The sequence below is a fragment of the Antedon mediterranea genome, chromosome 8 (genome assembly GCF_964355755.1).
Source record: "Antedon mediterranea chromosome 8, ecAntMedi1.1, whole genome shotgun sequence".
In the NCBI taxonomy this organism is placed as follows: domain Eukaryota; kingdom Metazoa; phylum Echinodermata; class Crinoidea; order Comatulida; family Antedonidae; genus Antedon; species Antedon mediterranea.
This window is the reverse complement of record NC_092677.1, coordinates 26462499-26478156: the sequence shown is the minus strand read 5'-3', so window position 1 is coordinate 26478156 and position 15658 is coordinate 26462499. Positions and strand designations below refer to the sequence as shown.

The 15658-nt window shown below is 33.8% G+C and overlaps 2 long non-coding RNA genes across 2 annotated transcripts; one reads left to right on the top strand and one right to left on the bottom strand.

Moving 5' to 3' along the window:
• The first annotated feature begins 3375 nt into the window (after window positions 1-3375).
• LOC140056060 (uncharacterized) lies at window positions 3376-9410 on the top strand. Its single transcript, XR_011846717.1, has 3 exons — window positions 3376-3525; window positions 8720-8989; window positions 9154-9410. It is a non-coding gene; the product is annotated as an uncharacterized lncRNA (long non-coding RNA).
• Window positions 9411-10350: 940 nt separating this feature from the next.
• Window positions 10351-11323, bottom strand: LOC140057476 (uncharacterized). The gene is made up of 3 exons (XR_011846948.1): window positions 11286-11323; window positions 10797-10849; window positions 10351-10410 (listed from the first exon to the last, which is right to left on the bottom strand). It is a non-coding gene; the product is annotated as an uncharacterized lncRNA (long non-coding RNA).
• Window positions 11324-15658: the final 4335 nt, after the last annotated feature.

Sequence of the window (15658 nt, the reverse complement as noted above, 5' to 3'; positions counted from 1 at the left end):
CAGCAGCTGCGGCTTCGGCCTCGCGTTCTCGTCTGGCACGCTCTTTACGTTCTGCACTGGCAGCAGCTGCGGCTTCGGCCTCGCGTTTTTGTCTGGCACGCTCTTCACGTTCTGCCGTGGCAGCAGCAGCAGCAGCAGCTTCCCTGGCAGCGTCCTCGCGTATTCTGGCAAATGCTTCACGCTCTGCCCTGGCAGCAGCTGCGGCTTCGGCCTCGCGTTTTCGTCTGGCACGCTCTTTACGTTCTGCCCTGGCAGCAGCTGCGGCTTCGGCCTCGCGTTTTTGTCTGGCACGCTCTTCACGTTCTGCCCTGGGCAGCAGCAGCAGCAGCAGCTGCTGCGGCTTCTGCCTCGCGTATTCGTCTGGCATATTCTTCACGTGCGGCCTGGGCTTTGGCTTCAGCCTCATGCATTCTTCTGGCATGTTCTTCACGTTCTGCTCTAAGTCTCTTGGCTTTTACTTCACGTTCTGCCTTTGCGTTGGCTTCAGCCTCACGCGTTTTTCTGGCATGTTCTTTACGTTCGGCTTTGGTGTTTTCTTTAAGGACCTCCATGGCTTTTTTGGACGTCTGGTAGACAGATTGAAGAACGAAAGATATACGGTAAATGTTATTGTTTGTACGAAAATACACAATGTTAAAAAAACTATAAACAAACATAACGCTTTATAAAAAGTATCTGAACACGTCTTTATAAAGCGTTCAGATAAATAAGAATAACCGTAGATAAATTAATTATTTGGGAACAAATATTTACAAACCTCTTTATACGCATTGGCGGAGTCTTTGTATTTCTCTACGTTCTGATCTCCTGCTGGGTCTTGACGACAGCCTCATACCTCTCAAGGTGATCTCGCTGGACCGTGGCGACAGCACACCAACCAAGTTCAGCAATAATGTAAGACCAGAAGCAATGCGTACTGCACAGTTGATATTATATGGAGAGTATGACGAAAGAATCAAGATAAAATGCAGGACGATTAAAACAACTATTGCTGCAGTTTTAAATGATAAAGAACAAGGGGAGATTGTAGTAAGTTAACATTATACAGAGTTTTTAAATTAGTTGATTAATTTCATCAAAGCAAGTTGCGTAGCGCGGCTTGTAAAACGTTGTCTTGTAATGGTGTGGAAAAATCTTCGCGAGTTCAAGTCTCAGTAGTTGACTTTTGTTTATATACCGCCAACCGCGAGTGTTGCATGCCACACGAAAATTACACAGTCAATATCATCGTACTCAAGAATTGGCTGGATTTTATATGTTAAATGACAGGGACACGATAATTACGCGAAAATTACCCAGTCAATATCATCGTACTCGAGGATATATTATATTACGATCCTCGCAGCGGTAGTCATGTAATGCAGTTTCAACCAATCACGTTCACGTATTTACATAGGCTATGTAATATTAACACTTAAAGCGCACGTTATTTTGATAAACTCATTGCGGCGCAATGCATGTTACATTAAATACTAAGTCTTTTTTTTAAATGATTCTTTTTCTTCTAAACGTGTATTTACATTTAGGCCTACATATCAAATATTTAAAACCTTTTCTTATTACAGTTTGAAGTTGATGAAATTAATAAAAGTACTTTGGGTCGAATCATGCTTTGGTTACTCGGTAATGAGGGCGTCAGTCAAACAACTGAACAAGCCGCCCTCAGACGACTCATTCAGGCGTGTATAAGTGCACTGGAGAAACGAAATAATATTTGTTGGGAAAACACTAAACTTTCGGTCTACGGTAAAGATGATACGTCATTCCATGTGGTGGCGGGTAAATCACCTGATGCAAATCACGTCATAGGATTCGTTGATTCAAATTCAGAGTTCCAGATAATTGAACGACACAACAGCTCCTGTTTGATTTCATAATTTATTAATTCAATATTTATTCATTTGTAATCATACGCCCTGTGTGAAAGCACCTTTTTGTTTCTAACTTTTTAGCAGTAAATTAAAAATATTGTACAATATGACTATAATATCACAAGCACTATCTCATTCTTATCTGTTTATATACTTAATATCTCCCATATATGAGTTAATGATGACTTTTCACCTCTGGTATTCTATGTGAGGAATAGTTTCCACTTATTTCTTCTTATCTCGCTTCATGTTAAAACTAGTTTAATAATTAAATACATTGCAGCAATTAACAATAACAATCATCGTTTAAAACAAATATATCGAAGGCTAAAAGTTTAAAATATATCTTTTCAATGTATTTTCAATTTTGCATTCCCGGAGCTCAGTTTAAATTATTATAAAAATAGAAAAAATATAACTAAAAACACTTTTAAAACATAAACAGAGAAAGATTTCCATGCCTGTCGAATTCACTATATATTATGTCCTGTTCTTTTGGTACATTATAAATCAAATATTAGTATTTAAAGTTTTTTTTTATTCGTGTCTCATACCCACAGCGGGTATCGCTCTTTTAAAGAAAAACTCTTTCGCCGGTTTCCATACGTTGTCCATCAGCCATAACCGCCAACCTCTACTCCTTGTACTATTATGTGTACACGCCTCCGCGTTTATAAATCCCAAATTTATTAGCTCTACCGTATGGGCGGCCATTAAGGCCAAAATAGACAAACCTTGCTGTACGAACAATTCCGCTCCCGTAAGCCAAACAAATATGGGCGGCCATTAGGGCCAAAATAGACAAACGTTGCTGTACGAACAATTTCGCTCCCGTAAGCCAAACAAATGGCGTTAAAGACATAATTCATCGTGTGAAAAACAAATATTGCCGTACGGACAACAAACGCACACATTGCCGTATGAACAAATTGCCGTATGGTTAAATTGCCGAAAGGACAAAAATTAGCGTAAGGACAAAAATTGGCGTAAGGACAAATTGGCGTACAGTCTAACTAAATTTAAACGTTGAGGGCAGGATAGTATTTTAAAACCATGTGACTGAAACCTGCACTCTGCTCTCTGGGGCCGGGTGGGAGGGGGGTTAAAAACAGTCGGACCCAGTATATATTTGGACGCTAGAGAAGACTGCCTCTTGGATGCGACTGACAGTGACTGAAACCACTCTGCTCTCTGGGGCCGGGTGGGAGGAGGGGTTAAAAACAGTCGAACCCAGCATATATTTGGATGCTAGAGAAGACTGCCACTGGCATCAGTGGGAGGAACAAAACTGTACTGTTTGGAAACAGAATTCAGCGCCTTGCAACTTCTCTCAAAAATAAGGAAATTAATCTAGGCCTAAATCACGTGCGATATATTTTAGATGGGTTATTAGTCCGGTGGCAGGAGGGGGGATATCACCACCCGAAAGGGGACAAATTGCCATCCAACTTTTCTAGACCAGAATTTTCTGTATATTTTTCTCTATATGTAGAGATGCCATACAGTTTGAAAAATATTTTCGTTACAATTCTCGTTTCCATGATTATAGGCCTATAATGTTACCCTCCCCACCCAGCTGTTTGTGATCAAAGCTGTATCTAACGAATGTAAACTGAAGCTAAGAGAGACAAAAGACGGAGGCGTTGAAACAACCGTAAGTTAAGCTTAACCCTTGTCTATACTATCAAACATTATGTGCCCATATTGATTGATTGATTGATTCTTTTATTTTTCACACAACATTCATAAAAATATAAATAAAAAATTAAGTACAATAAAGTGTGAAAAACAGGGTAACCACAAGCAAGCAAAGCTTTTAATCTGTGGCACCCTAACTTAAAATATAAATTTACAAATATATTACAAAAATGTTTTCATGTAGTAAATAAATGAACGAAAATACAACGTACTATAATATAATATATATGTATACCTCACAGTCTCAGAATATATACGAAAATGTAATTAATTAAGTTAATGTTAGACATATTTTACAAATGTTGTTTTCGCAAAGATATATTGTTTCTTTATAACTATTAATGCATTTATTTAGTAATAGTTTTTTAAATATTGATATATTTTCACTCTCTCTTATATTTCTTATAAGTTGATTCCATACAAGAAACTGCATTTGTATGGTGTCTAAAGTTCAGTTTCTCATCAATGATGACACCGAGAAATTTAGTATATGGTACTCTATCTATTGAAACTCTATTTATTGAAAGTACAAATTGGGATGTGTCAATGTTGGTATTCTTTCCACTAAATAACATATACGTAGTCTTGGTTGTATTAATATTTAATCTATTAGTTTTACACCATTTCTCAATTTTATTTAGTTCATTTGTCATTATTGTAAAGGCAGTGACGATATCATTGTGTTGTAAAAACATATTCGTATCATCTGCAAACATTATTAAATCAACGACGTTACTTACAGAAAACATGTCATTTATGAATATCAAAAACAGCAGGGGTCCAAGGATTGACCCTTGTGGAACGCCTTGTTTTATTATTTTGGTTACAGACTGACACTTCCCAATTTGTACGAATTGTTGTCTTTCTCTAAGGTAGCTACGGTACCAATCAAGAACCACGCCTCTTATTCCATAATGGGGCAATTTTGTGAGCAATAATTCATGATCTATCGAATCGGACGCCTTGGATAAATCCAAAAATACGCCAATCATAAACTGCTTGTTGTCAACGGCTGTTGTTATTTTATCAAGGACTTGTAGGAGGGCGTGGTTAGTTGAATGACCTGCCCTGAATCCATATTGAGATTCATGTAACATTTCATATTTACACAAAAAAGCGATTGTTTGGTCATATACGACCCTTTCAAATACCTTAGATATACATGGTAATATCGATATCGGTCTATAATTTTCTATGTTCTCCCTTGCTCCTTTTTTATACACAGGAATTGTTTTAGCAATTTTTAGTTGACAAGGAAATACACCCGATTGAAGGGATACATTGATTATATGAGATAACGGTTTATTATTATTATTATTTATTGCCAAAAACCAGTTACAAACAAACAAAACACAGAAACTAAGGGAGTAGGCAGGAACCTAAAAGTGAACCTAATCACTATAACAAGAGTTCAGGTTCCGTACTCCCAAAGTAACAACAATGATATAAAATAAACTATATTTATATAGCCAGTATATCCGAGTTATTTTTTATATAAAAGGTACCAATGTCATCACAACCACTTGACTTATTTACATTTAAGTCATTAATGTATTTAATGATATCGAACTCGGATACAGCTCTAAAAAACATTGAATTCAAAATGTCATGTTGTATTTTATATTCGGTGTTACTATTACGGTTATCATCACCTGTCATTTGGTCACCTATATTTATAAAGTATGTGTTAAACGCATTGGCTATGGATGTTGGGTCATTAAGTTGATGGGAGTTGATTTTCATTTTGTGAGGCATGTCTTGATGTTTCTTCCTACCTAATAATGAGTTTATGACACCCCATGTTTTCTTTATATTACTCTTGTGCTTTTCAAATTCATTTTTGTAATAAGTAGTTTTTCTTTCTCTTATTATTGATGTTAACTTATTTTTGTATTTCTTATATTTAGATTTATTTATATCTGTTGGTTTCTGTTTATATTTGATGTATAATTTATTTTTGGTACAAAGAGATTTTTGAATTCCATATGTTATCCACGGGGATTTAATTGTATCTACTTTTAACCTAACTCTTTTTAGTGGGAAATGCTTATCTATCATTGTTTTTAAAGAATCTGAGAAACGTTTATATGATTCATTTTCATATTCAATGTTAGTTACATATTGCCAATCATAGCCCTGTAATTCAAGTCTAAATTGCCGTTTTTGTTGATCAGTATAGCTTCTTTTTATTATAAATTTTTCTGATCGTGGTAATGAATAATTTTCTGAATCATCCATGCAGAAAACTGCAAAGTGGTCAGATATGTCGTTAACTAATATCCCTGTGTTAATATTTTGGAATTCCTGATAATTTGTATAAATATTGTCAATTACTGTTGCGGTATCTTTTATGATTCGATTGGGTTTATTGACTAGTGGAATGAAAGATTCTGTTAGCATGTTGTCTACGTGAGTTTGAACATTATTGTCACAGTTATATTTTTGTAGATCTAGGTTAAAGTCACCCATTAGGTATGCCTTTTTATTTTCATTGTTTATCATGTGCACTAATTCACTAAGTTGATTATTAAATGTTGGAATATGGGCTTTAGGGGGCCTGTAGATTATTCCACATATAATTGATTTATCATTATTTTTTAATTCAATTATAATGCACTCTCTCTCGTTTATCATAGCAGACAAGTCATTTCTTATTTGATATGATATATTTGAGTGTATGTACAATGCTACACATCCCCCTGTCTGGGTTTCTCTGTTTTTAAAGATAGGTGTATAGTTTGGAAGTGTATATAAACCAAGGTGATGTTTGCTTGAAAGCCAAGTTTCAGTAAGTCCTATTACATTAAATTCAAAATCGAGAGAGGATACATAATTTTTAAATTCTTCAAATTTGTTAACAATACTTCTACAATTTAATGCAAACATAGAAAAACTATTAGTTGACGTTTGACTGAACGTGGATTTAAATGTATCAATACTAAAGTAATAGTTTTCCTTATAGTTAAATGCGGTTGTATTTTCGTCTTCGTAATTAAAATTATCAATATTTAGAATTGAAAACATATAATTTCGTTAATATAAATAAATATCAGTTAATTATAGGGCCTAATGACAAAAGAAATATTTGATAATAAATATAACCTTATTTGCTATATCTGTACATTAGCTACCCGTCATAAAGTATTTTATTTTACCGTGACCCCTTATTAATGAATGTAGTAATACAAAATATACAATTTTATAAACAACCCCAACTTATATGAATGCACTGTATGCAACAGTTCACAGCAGCAATGTGGGGCTGTGTATAATAACAAGACATGGATAGTATTTTGTCCAAATTACATAAATACCATCTCATGTTAAATAAGTGTGTTTCTTACTAACAGAGTGTGGTCTGGTCACTTTGTAGGTTCACGGTATAGTCTCCCATCTATATATAATGATCCATTTCTAAATACAGGATGTCTTCCTTCATTGTATGCTTTCAACATTATGTCTCGGTACTCACGTTTCTTCTTGGCATCTGCTGCTGTAAGGTCCTCCATTGCATAAAAATCTATATTTTTCAGTGAATTTACCTTCTTAAGAACCTCGTTTCGTTCTGGCCTATAGATAAATTTAGCAATTATTTGCCTAGGTTTTTGGTCTCCTCTGGTCTGCTTACCGGTTCTATGGGCGTTTTCAATGTTAATATCCTTCAAGTGTAGTTTATCGCTTATAAGTGTATTTAATTTATCTAGTGTATTTTCGTTGTCTTCTTCATTTATTCCTCCAAATCGTAAATTAAATCCTCTTGAATATCTTTCCATTCTATGAATATCCCCTTCTAGGTTACTAATTTGCTTATTTTTCTCCTTCAGTTCTGTTTCAATGTTGTCAATACGTGTATTTAATCTACTTCCACTCGCTTGAGTTTCCGTAGTGGATGTTGTGTAATATTCCAATGACTGGTCCATAATACGTTGTGTTTCTTCCACTTTTGTTATTCTTTCAATTAGTACTTGTTGATTGGATTTGATCGACGATATTCCATCTTCGATTTTTTTTATTAATATCAACAAACATCTCTTTTAGATCTTTCCGCAGGGCCTTAATTTCAGAAGATGTCAGTCTTCAAGTCGGTAGTCGCGGGAACTTTAAGCTGACGTGGCATAGGCGTTGCCTCAGTAGTTTCAGATATTTGTTTAGATTTCGCTCTAGTAGCACTCATTTTTTACAATCGACTTCTTATTTTACTTTTATTTGATTGTAGAAGCTGTTTAAAACTTACGTTCAGTTTATTTCATCCTTTAACTTACTTTTGGGAGTTCGATAAGATTTAGCTTTGACGGAGCTCAGTAACTATACGTCTTCATTTACATAGCGCCCTCATTATTATCCATGATGATGTCATATCACTACCATGTTTGGGCATATCACTACCATGTTTGGGCATATCACTACCATATTTGGGCACATCACACTTTTGTTGTCAAACTAGTTTGATAGTGTAGACAGAGCTTTAGATTTTGAGGTGGAATTCATTTTGTGATGACGTCTTCCTTTTTATTCGAGTTCAATTTTTGTAACGCAAGAGACGGCGCGCATAAAACACTGCGTGTAATTATCGAGCAAGGATAAACGCACTGGGTACTCATGCGTGACTTCTCGTTACGTCACTAGTAGGTCTAGATACTCGCATTCTCTGTTAAGCATATCTCAATTGCCACTATGGGACTACTCAAGAATGGTTAATTAAATGGAAAGTCATATTTTATGTCATGTTTGATTTAAACTAGTTAATGTGGCTCACTCTACTATACGTATATATATTATTTTTGCTGTAGTTAATTCGATACAAATAAGTTATTTGTACGCCTGTGCGATCTCCCTTTCTCTTGACCAACTAGAGGTCCTGCATTGGTTATACCTTGGTCAGTGGAAAAATGATTATAGGCCTAAGGTATAATAATAAAAATTACTTAAATTAGTCAAATCATCCATGGGATATTGGAGTGCCTTCGAAGGACCCGTCGTGGCCTACGTTCCCATTGTTTTAATTTGGAATTGAGTACCGAGTTAGGCCTACGGTATTACCGGGTTAGGCCTACGATATTACCGGGTTAGGCCTACGATATTACCGGGTTATAGGCCTACCTGTACATGATATATTCATGCTTTGATGTAGCCTACTATTCATTCAACAGGTAACTGTGGAAGTAAATAGACTCTCTGATCCAGCTTGCGAACGAGGTATATCGTCACTATTGAACAAATTATCAGCGTCTGGATTTTTAACTTGGAAAGAACTTCTGGAAAGTTTGTCAAAGTTCAGCAAGAATGTAAGACCAGAAGCAATGCGTACTGCACAGTTGAGATTATATGGAGAGTATGAAGAAAGAATCAAGATAAAATGCGGTACGATTAAAACAACTATTGCTGCAGTTTTGAATGCTAAACTACAAGGGGAGATTGTTGTAAGTTAAACATTTGATAAACGCGGCGTTTCACATGACAATATTGGTTGAAATAGTCTATAATTATTTTTAAACTGATTATTTTAATTCTGAATTCTAAACAATTCTGTTATAATCATGACATTTACATATCGAATATTACAAACCTTTTTTTCTTTCTGTAGTTTGAAGTTGATGCAATTAATAAACGTACTTTGGGTCGAATCATGCTTTGGTTACTCGGTAATGAGGGCGTCAGTCAAACAACTGAATAAGCCGCCCTCAGACGACTCATTCAGGCGTGTATAACTGCACTGGAGAAACGAAATAACATTTGTTGGGAAAACACTAAACTTTCTCTCTGTGGTAAAGATGATACGTCATTCCATGTGGTGGCGGGTAAATCACCTGATGCAAATCACGTCATAGGATTCGTTGATTCAAATTCAAAGTTCCAGATAATTGAACGACACAACAGCTCCTGTTTGATTTCATAATTTATTAATTCAATATTTATTCATTTGTAATCATACGCCCTATGTGAAAGCACCCTTTTGTTTCTAACTTTTTAGCAGTAAAAATATTGTACAATATGACTATAATATCACAAGCACTATCTCATTCTTATCTGTTTATATATTTAATATCTCCCATATATGAGTTAATGATGACTTTTCACTTCAGGTATTCCATTAAGTTTCCACTTATTTCTACTTATCTCGCTTCATGTTAAAACTAGTTTAATAATTAAATACATTGCAACAATTGACAATAACAATCATCGTTTAAAACAAATATATCGAAGGCTAAAAGTTTAATAGGCCTATCTTTTCAATTTAAGTTTAAATGTATTTTCAATTTTGCATTCCCGGAGCTCAGTTTGTAAATTATTATAAAAATTAACTAAGAAAAAAATAACTAAAAGCACGTTTAAAACATTGAGAAAGAGAGAGAAAGATTTCTATGCCTCTCCAATTTATTATTATATAGGCATATGTCCTATTCTTTTGGTACATAAATCATATATTTGTATTCATGGTTAATTCTAATTACACATTCTATAATACAAAAATAAATCACAAGTCTTCAATAGCATTCAAAAGACTGAGGCCAATAAATCCCGCCACAGCTGGTAGCGCTCTTTTAACGGCAAAATCTTTCGCCGGTTTCCATATTTTGTCGTCCAGCCATAACCGCCAACCCCTTCTCCTTGTAGTCCATTTGTAATTCTCTTCTTCGCGTCTATAAACCCCAAATTTATTACTACGTTGGCCTGTATATAATAAGTATGATGGCTCTGAAGCTATAGCAATTTCTGCATTAGACATCCATTTGCCTTTGACCATTATCAGATCTATAGCCATATCACTATATCTTTGATCTTTTATTTGTAATTTATGAATGTCTCCAACTGTAATCTCATCCCCACAATTTTTCTTTATCTTTAAAATAAAATAAGGACGTAAGTCTATTATTATTGTAATTATTATGTAATCAATCAAGATGTTTTTCTAAATTAGCTGTTAAAAGCACGGAAGTAAAATTAGCTGTGAAGAAAATGTATTTTTATACATTTTATTTTTTAGAGTTTTATTTCAGATTTTAGGGTTAGGGTTTAGATTTTAGAGTTTATTTTATGATTCAGAGTTTATTTTATGATTCAGCGCGAATCCATTTTTGTAACTGGAAATTCTTTTTAGGCTTATATGACATGTCAGGATTTGAATCAGAATATCTCACTCCTTCATGTTGCAGTGGATGCCACTGGGAATAACAACTAGATTCTTTTTGACAGAATTGACAATAGAAATTGTCCGTAATACCCTACCGTTTTCATGTTTGATGATAGTGCTGGACAGTAACCGATTATACAGGTTTCTTCTAAACAAAATATAGACAATAATAAATATCAAACTTAAAACTTATATGCAGGGACACCGAACCTCAGATTGTGACAGGGTATCATCTAGTTCAGATTTTACCTGGCTGCTAAATTATTCGTAAAGAAATTAGGGGCGGAACTAATTCGGATTAGTTCAACATTTTACAGTAAATATTGATTATGGTAAAAAATCGATCTACTTAAATTTTAACTGTAGACCCAGTTCGCGTTATACGGTACTGTTGCATTCTCTACTACGCAATCGGGAAAGCACTTTGAGGAACGACATAGACTCAAACGAGTCCGTCACTGTCGCCTCTCCTCATAGACACAGCTTAGATTTGCAAAATCATGTACATTTTACTTTAGAGCCGTCCATCATTGTGACCAAATTAATTGTATAGCCTGTAATAAACAAATTAAAAAATTACTTACACTTTTAATTGTTTTTGGTGATTCAGCTCAAAAGAACAATGTTTAGCAGCAGAGATGTTGTCTGCCGAGTTGTCAGTCTTGTGTGAAATGACGTGAACTCGATCATATTAATATATTATGTCCGATTATCTGTTTTCAGTGTAATCTCACTCGCTGGTCATGTCATTACAAATATTGAATATTTACTTTCTGGAGGATATAATCTATCATAAATTTATTGGCACACAGTAGGCTTCACTCAATTCTTCTTTTAGTTCAGGTGAGCCTAGTTCTCTACGACAATGCCTCAGAAAATGCACAATACCAAATCATTTGCTGACAATAAGGTAAAAAAAAAATTGTTTTATTTCCACTTTTAATTTATAATTATGATTGAACATCGTCGTAATTTACTGACATGTACAATATTGGTAGAAATGAGATTTTTTTAAATTAGAGATTTTATTATCTTGAATATGCATACTATCCTAAACTGTAGACGTTTTATATACTTTTTTTACATCCTAATATTATTAGGTTGTATATTATGTTATTTATTTCAATGTGTAGGCCTATGTTTGTGTGGTGGAAACAAAAAAAAATGTTTTCACTAATTATGCCTACAAAATGACAAAATAAATGGTTGATTTCAACCAAAAACCCATTGGCTGGCACCATTGGTTGGCTTGCTTTAAATTACAGTTTTTCAAGTACTGTAAATCATTTTTTTATCAATAATCAAAGTGGATAACTATTATGCGACATTAAAATTTCATATTCAGCAAAAAAGGGGGGACAATAGGCCTACATCTTTAAATATATGTAAGGATGTGGACGACAACACAAAAGGAAAGACACGCCTTTTATCACCTTTACCACGATCCGGTGGTGTATTTGGTTTTCATTTGTTTTTAGCATAACAATAGAGATCAGTATGGTCCTTTTAATCAGATCTTTAATTAAGTAAGAGACAAAATTATCTGCTTCCTTGACCGGTTCATGAATCCAAAAGAAAGCAAATCATTTGAAAAAGACTGTTACAATTATAGGGGGTAGTAACACCTATAGAGGGCAGTATTTAATTATCACATGATTAGATTAATCCCCACATTATATTTTCAGCTTGGGTTTTTGCTTTTTAGGTCTATTTTATTAGTGGTTAGGACACTTGACTGTCATACAGAGAGACCTGGGATCAATTCCCGACAACTCCCAGTCTAATTAGCTGTTAATGATACCACATAATATACATAGGCTTAGTAAAATGAGCTCCTAACAGCTCGTTACCCTATGTTCAGACTTGAATAAATACGGGACCTTTACCTTTTTACCTTTCTTAATTTGGCATTGTTCGCAATTAGTAAAATAAATACGCCATTACCCCTTCACTATTTTTCATAGGAACCCAAAGAAAGTGAATTCAGTGCCAGTAAACTTAAGAAATTTGCAAATGATCAAATAAACCATCGAACGAACAAAGAATTGAATCAATTTGCAAACAAGTGCGCAGATTTTCTTCGAGCAAAAACTGGAGACAGCGTCGGTACGATTACATCGAATACCAATGTGTGCAAAGCGACAGTTGCCGAGTACACGTTGAAGATGAAGATACCAAGTAAAAGAAGAATAAATGTCAATGTAATAACATTTATATTAACTTAAGTTTAATTAATTAAATACATTTATTGGTTAGAGTATTGTGTTTAAGTCTAAATGTTAATCTACGGTCTTTAGCAAACATTTATCATTATTACCGTAGGCCTATATGTTTTCATTAATGCTTATCTGTAAATAAACACAAATAATAAATATTAGTCTTTGTGAAGTACCGTACAATATATATATATATATATATATATATATATATATATATATATATATATATATATATATATATGCAAATGTATTGTTTGTTCTCTAAAGTAGCTATATTGCATTTTTATAGTTGAAGATAGACATTCCAAATTGTTCGTGTCTTGCCGACGAAGAAAGCCACAGATTTATGTCTGGTGTTTTTGACGAATTCTTGTCCGCTGACTTACGTGATAATCCTTCTGAAGATTGGACAAATCTTCTATCATACTGGACAAAGTTTACAAGTTCTTTTCGAAAAAAAGGTTTTTCTAACTTGAAACTAATATTCTGTGGTTTGAATGGGGAACAAGTTACATTCAAAACGAATCGTGTCAAGTCCACTATAATGGTTCACCAGAACGAAAAAAAACACGAAGAAGTTATGGTAGGTCTTAATAAACATTAGTCCTACTCAGTGTAATGTTATAATAAAATAACCTTGGTTTCTTATATTTTAATAGTTTTAATTTGATTAAAGGAACATTATTATACATTATTTGTGCAAATTGTCGGAATATGCAATGCAAAGTAAATTTTTATTATTAAATAATTATCTCCTTTTTGATGTAAAATAGTATCTAGTGAAACTGAAAATATTCCGTACACAGTTATAGTCATAGAAAGCGAAGGTCGTAGATATCACATCATAACATTTTTTTTCTTAGTAGATTTTGAGGTGGCCTATACCGTAACAGCAATATTAACATGATTTATAACAACTAGTTTTTATCTTTAAGTTTCGGGTCGACGAGATAAACAAACGTGCACTGGCAAATATCATTCTAAAACTCTGTGGAAATGAAGGAGCTGAACAAACAAAAGAACAGGCTGGACTACGGAGACTACTACAAGCGTTCATGACCAAGTTGGAGGCTGATAAAGTAACAAGTTACACTGACGTTAAAATGTCTCTTTACGGTCAGGGTGATTCTTCGTTTCACATTTCAGCTGGGAATAAAGATAAACAAAAACAAGTTATAGGTTATGTTGACTCGAAGGGAGAATTCCACATACAAGAAAAGAATTATTCCTCTAGTCAATGCATAATCTCTTGAAAACACTTATTTCCAAAATAGGTTAGATTGAATGAAACAAAAAATAAAGACATTTCATGATAACGGAATATCATTCTGTTACCAGTAGAGGCCATAAAGCCAATTTTTTTTCTTTTTTTTTCCTTCGGATACACCACTGTTAGGCCTAAACTTAAATACTAACCATTCGTTTATGTCTGTAAATGTTTTCGAAACGAGTCAACTATTTCATTCAATTCTTATTTTGATTTTAAAATGCTTTTGAAATACGCATTTTTTGTTTTAAAAATACAGTACACTAAAGTATAACAATGGCTTCATGCTCACGAAGAATCAAGTTTCAACGAGAGGGTAAAATGATCATGTGATTAATTCCAGAAGTTAATTCGTTAAATGTTGTTGACTTTGTATTAATTATTGTAAGTGTACATTAAATGGCATCGGTTATTATAAAGACGGTTTAATTAACATTTCATAGGGCTACGTAGCATGGTTTTCCACGTCCCATAATTTAGTTTGCTTAACAAATTAATATTAATATAATTAATTTTGTATCGTAAAAAATGTACAAAATGGAAACAATTACATTGAAATTATAAATAACCATTAATCTTTCGATCGTATGATTATGATTATGTTACTTTTTATTTATAACACATCAGTACACGAACGCTTATTTTATTAATATTATTCACGTTTTCAATTTTTAAACTATGCATGAATTAAATCGTAAAAGCGTAAGATGAAAGGTAAGGTTTTAAAGTTTATTACGCAATGACGGACTACTAATTTCTAGAAATATAAATCATTTTGGGCGTAAAAACACCAGCTGCGGCAATTGAAAAATCTTGCATTAGGCCTACATTGATCACTTTAATTGTCCGTAATTAGGCCTAAACGTGTAACAACCTTTTATAATTACTCAATTCTATAGTTTAGCTGGAAACAAAGATAACCCAAGAAGTTACAGGATATCTTGACTCGAAGGGTGAATTTCACATACCTAAAAAGGAGTCCAGATTAAAAAAAAAACATCATTATTGGAAATTGTTATTGCCTGTACGTATGCTAAGTTCTGATACAATGATTAAAAAAACTGGAGTCCAAACCATCATATTATTCATATACAATGATAAAAAAACATATACAATTAATGTTGATATTTGTAGGTTTGCTTATAATTACCAGCGGCGCGGAGACGATTTTTAAAGTGTGGGGTCAGGGGTGTATCTTTGATTTTAAGTAGGGTAGGAGGGGGGGGGGGGAGCATTGTACGGAGGCGTGTTAATTTTTTTGTCGTATCTAAATTTGGCTTTCAAAAATGGTAGCGCAAAGCAATCGCTACCCCTGGATCCGCCCCACCTAAATACTTTGATATAAAATGATAGAGGTTCAGACGTTCTTTGGTACATTTAAAATACATTATTTGTATGTTCCCTAAATTTCATCTTAATGTCAAATATGTAAAATATCAATAAAGTAATATTGTTTACTTTGAAGTGTGCC